General features: G+C 47.0%; 1 long non-coding RNA gene across 1 annotated transcript; it reads left to right on the top strand.

Moving 5' to 3' along the window:
• The first annotated feature begins 998 nt into the window (after positions 1-998).
• Positions 999-4,416, top strand: LOC119377485 (uncharacterized). Its single transcript, XR_005180816.2, has 3 exons — positions 999-1,106; positions 2,865-3,082; positions 4,319-4,416. It is a non-coding gene; the product is annotated as an uncharacterized LOC119377485 (long non-coding RNA).
• Positions 4,417-5,248: the final 832 nt, after the last annotated feature.

Genomic DNA, 5,248 nt, shown 5'->3' with positions numbered 1-5,248 from the left:
TCTGCTCACCTAGAAGCCAGAAGGTACGGCCGCGGCAATCCGGGCCCCTTCGGTGCGCTCACGCAGCCGCGTTGTCCGCCAGACGTGGGCGTCGTAGTCTGATCCCAGACTCAGTGGTTCACGGCAGGATTCCGATGTCTGCGTCGCAGATCTGACGAAAGCATGAACCACTGTGAGCCACATTTCGCTACGCGGACATGCGCTCGAAAGGATGGGAAGACCGATACTTACTAGCATGACGATGTGGGCATAATGTCCTTTGCGGGGATAAAATGCCGCCTTGTGATGGTCACCCTTCGGTGCAATGATGACGGCAACGCATCCGATGACGCCGGCAGCCGTAGGAAACATTCAAGGCCGCCTTTTCATCCGGCGTCCACGGGCAGTGAACCCACTTGTTACGGATCCCGGCGTGCACGATTACCTCCGCCACAACATCGCACATAGTCTGCTCACCGCAGCTTGCATGTATCCTCGCTTCCAAACGAGGCTTGAAAGCTGCCACTCGCGAAAAACCGAAGGCCGCGCAACACCCACAGGCTGCACCGACAGCGAAGTCGGTCGCGCCGTCGCGCGCCTTCCTCGGCCACTTCGTCGCACAACCGCCGCACCTTCCTTTCTTCGGGCGAAAGTGACGGCGAACTCTTTCATCGACTGGCATGTCGAACGCGTCGTCGGGCGCTCACGGCGCCCACGGTGCTGCCGAGCCGCCGAGCGATCGCCGCCAACAACACGAAAAAGCTCGCCGGCACCGCCATGTTTGCTATTCCGTCGAAACGGGGCCACTCGCAGATTGTTCCGCGCTTGGACGGAACCGATTCCGTATATTTTAGCATAATGAGCGCGTACTCGTCATTTTGACGTCAACAAAATTTGGGCTTCCGACACGTCACTTGAGTGACAGGTGAAACGACCAATCACGGGGCGCTAATGGCGGCCAAAACGGAATACGGAACACGGAACAACGGTTCGTTATACGGCCGCCGGTGTCCCGTAGCGACTTCGTCGTGACTGCCTCAGAGAACGTCTAGTACTGCCTTTGCTTGATTGACGGACGTCGAGGGCGAAACAGAGCGAAGGTGCTGCAATGCGCTGCCTTGCCACAAGTAAGTAGCGATCTCTGTTATTTCGAGTTCTGCCCGCTAGTCTGAAATGTCGGCGTACCTGTTACATTTACGTATCAGAGAGCGTGATCATATAGCTATGCTGCCGTTTTTACGTTGTGGATACGGAGCGTGATAAACATTTCGAACTGCGGCACAAGAGGTTCATCCACGATCGCTGCGCGAGCAGAAAAAAGTTTTCTGCGAAAGAACCGATCGTGTGTTTTCATGCACTACAGCCGCTACAGTTCGACATGATTAACTTGCACCAACTCGTCCAATGTTCGGCTTTGCGTAATTGATAACTGACACTATTATTAGAACAGTTTCTTCGCGCATAAAAGAAGCCTGATTGCCATGTCAAAGAACACATGGCTCTCACTTTGTGGCAGTTTCGCAGGTGTTCAGGTTTGAATGTCGAATTTGCTTGCATTATGAAGTGCCATCACGCTCCATGTTTCCAAGGGATTGCAGCTGCTTGCAAGAGGAAGCAGGCGCTCTTCGTTCGCTAGTTTGATACAAGTGCCACAGTTCACCAGACAGCACTTCAACGTGTTTAGTGCGCTCGCATTTGGTGTTGGTTTGTAAAAAGCCTTCTACGAATTGTAAGCTGAATTGTAAGCGTACTGACGGAAAATGTAAAATGAAAGACGAGAAGCGTTCACTCTTTTTTTGTACAGCGTATCTCATATGCCTGCTTAGCTGCCCTTACGTAAGATTATGCGCCATGTAATAGTGATACTTTTGAAGTAGTTGCAATAAAAACCAAATGTAAATGAAAAAGGTATGACTATATACACAGCAGGATATATGCATCTTTATTTAGGGCATGAACAGCAAGAATGAGGTTAGCTCAAGCAACCAACTTTGCAAAAGGCCAATGGGTGCACAGTCTAGCAGCCTTACGCTTCCTGGAAGACCCTTGTGTAACATTGCTTGTCACTCACACCAGTCAAACTTGCTTACTGAATGAACGTGTCGTAGGCTAGACTGCTCTTCTGTCTGCTGTATGCTACAATAACATGGCAAACATGCTTTCTGTGTCCCCCGGATATAGGATTACAGCAACATGCAAGGGTGCAGCCGCCACTCTGGTGCAGTAGCGGTACTGTCCATAATGCACTATCCTTTCATAATAGCCCGAAGGTACTAGCCTACACATGGTGTTATCGACACTTGGCTCAATGCACAACCAAGGTCTAGTGAGAATGTAATTAAGTTGTACCTTCACCATCCACACTTGATGTTGAAAAATTTCTTCTGCCTACGTACCGTAATATCCCGAGCAAGCGCCCCCTCCTTTTTTTCTGGATATTTGAAATATCTACAAATGGGACCGAGCAAGTGTTCCCCCCCGGCCTCCCGCCCTTTACGCTGCTCCATTCCGTGTTTTTATTCGCGTGACAAGGGCTAATAACGACAGCAAATGCATGCCTATTCAAAAACGCATTTCATTGGAAGCACATGCGGCTCTTCCACCTCCATATTGAATTTTGATCCGTGACTGAGCAAAGGCCCCCCTCGAAATCTTGTCCGGTTATCTTTCACCGTGGGAGTGGTGCTTGCTCCGGATTTTACGGTATTGAGTTAAAACTCGATCTAACGAAGTGGTGAGAACACTTGAATTATTTCATTAAATCAGGAAGTTCGTAAAATCAAGAAAGGGATTTTTTGGCTCTTTGAAATCTAAAATTGTAACATATAACAACAACCAAAAGCTACCAGGCCATTGCTCTCGCGATTAATCTAATTGCTGCGCAGGTGAAAAGTCCGTGAGGCCGGCCTGAGGGTGGCTCTGACATGAGGCTCCCTTGTCGCCTATGTCCAGGTGATGCAAGCCAGAAAGACCATTACATGAAGCAATGATGGGCGATACATGGAGAACGAACGAAGTGATTGTGCGAGCAGGCCAAGTCAGAAAGTTGCAAGGAAGCTATTATTGCAACGAAACCAGCCACCGCCGCCTCTAGCACCATCCGGTACGTAAGAATGCCACTGACTGCTGAGTCCAGTGCTCCATGCAAGGGCACTGTGGAGCATCCAGCCTCATCAAACTAATGCTATAGGGCTAAAGCGTTAGAGTGCACGCTCGAAGAAAAACCCATCTCTGCAAAATTAAATGGAAATCACCACTTTTTACGCAGTTATTTCCAAGAAAACTTTGTTAAATCGAGTTTTGTGGCTGAGCTAATTCATTAATTTCAGCCCTATGGGTATTTGCTGGAAAATCACAAAATACTTCGTGAGATCAGGAACTTCATAAAATTGTGTTTTGTTAGATCGAGTTTTAACTGTATTTCGTTTCCTTAGGAAGCTACACATTACTTATATGTGTCTGCCTTTAGTCACAGAACTATTTTTAAGTTGTCCCATGGGCGTGTGATGAATTTAAATGTCACGAGCCATTTCTTGGCAATCAGGAAAGTTACCTGAAATATTGTAGGGTGAGCGAATCATTGTAAACATGCAGGAACTTTCTTTTCTGTCCAATACTTCGTCATTGAGGGACCATTGCAGCTGTGTGCTGTCATGCTGCAGCTGCGTTGCGTTAGCAGTGTTCAGACAGGCACGTTGAATCCTGTTCCATGGGTCAGTGACCCTGGGATCAAATAAACTGTTATGAGTCACTGTATGGTACTGATGATTGCCTTTAATTTTCCATTTCATAAAAGTCTGCTGGGATGATATAGGGTGAGTGAATCATTGCGGAAATGCAGGAATTTCCTCTTCTGTCCAATACTTCATGATTGAGAGATCATTGCAGTCGCAATGCGATGGCAGTGTTTGGAAGCTGCTTTGAATCCTTGTCCAGTCTTCCCGTTAAGGTCTTTGTAAAAATGTTCAACTCTCTGGCATTTGCAAAAGCCCTCAGCTAATTGTGCCTTCAGTAAAAAAAAATTAAGGAAAAAGTGAACCAAAGCATACAGGTATAATTGGTCTAGAAAGTGTTCATTTGTACCACTAGCATAGCCAGAGGCATAGCCCCTTTGGTGTTGCACAGCTTTTCGTGCTTTCCTTCCGTCTGACTTTCTCGGGAGACAAGACAAACGTGATCGTCACGACCCCTAAATGTCTCTTCGATTACGGCCAGAACCCATAAGAGCCTTGGAGATTTCTCGTTCATGATAAGTCTCCTACTTTTACTACAAGCAGTGCCATTGATGTGGTGAGTTGATTGTAGCTGTAAAATATATTCCTTGTGCCATCTCTTCCAGAAGGCATCAAGGCATGCTTTTCTTTGCCTCCAACGTCTTTGTAGTTCATCTTTGGTCGAACCAGGCTTCGTCTCCGTGATCTCGTCATCAGGAATAGACTGACCTTCGACTAATCAGACAATGAGCCGGTGTAAGCCGTGGCTCCTCCAACTGACTTGGTATTACTGTTAATGGACAAGAGTGTACTATTGAATAAACTTCTGTCAACACGGTCTCTAATTCAACATAGTTCAGCAAGGCTGTCTTGCAGGCCTTTTGTATTGCTGTCTTTACTGTACGTATCAGCCGTTCCCAGAAACCGCCCCACCATGGGGCGCAGTCCGCTATAAACTTCCATTTAATTCCATTCTGCCTGAAGTACTGAAGTATACGTTCATCTCGGACTGACTCACACATACTTTTTAGTTCCTTTGAAGCTCTGTGAATGGAGACAGAAAGCCATATGGGTCGTATATCTCAGCTTCTGCCTTTAAAACATTCCTCTTCGTTGTCCTCATGGATGCTACGAGCTGCATAATATTGGAGGTGTCAAGCCTTTACACGCCATCTTCAGGGTACTAAAGAACTCCCAGTAATTTCTTGTTCTTAGGAACCGTTAAACGAATATCTTTATTAATGCCTTCTCTTTCTTCACTGAGATGTTGAAGACTTGTGGAATTTGTCATCCATTTACGCAGATGCATTTCTGCTTAATTGATAACATTAGCTGCATTATTGCAGACCAGCAAAGCTGCTTCCGCTGTATCTGCTCCGGCCACAATGTCGTCGACATAAAACTGGTGTTTTAGACCGCTGGTCATCTCTTCGTGTTCTCCTGTGGTATTCTCAAAGTGATGATGAAGAGTGGCACTAAGAAGAAACGGGCTTGATGCGGCTCCGAATGGCACACGATTCATCCTCCATACGTGCGCGGGTACTTGTTATGCAAAA

Source organism: Rhipicephalus sanguineus, unplaced genomic scaffold, assembly GCF_013339695.2.
Source record: "Rhipicephalus sanguineus isolate Rsan-2018 unplaced genomic scaffold, BIME_Rsan_1.4 Seq4797, whole genome shotgun sequence".
NCBI lineage: Eukaryota > Metazoa > Arthropoda > Arachnida > Ixodida > Ixodidae > Rhipicephalus > Rhipicephalus sanguineus.
Note: the sequence above shows the minus strand (reverse complement) of the source record. Positions and strands in the feature narration are given on the sequence as shown.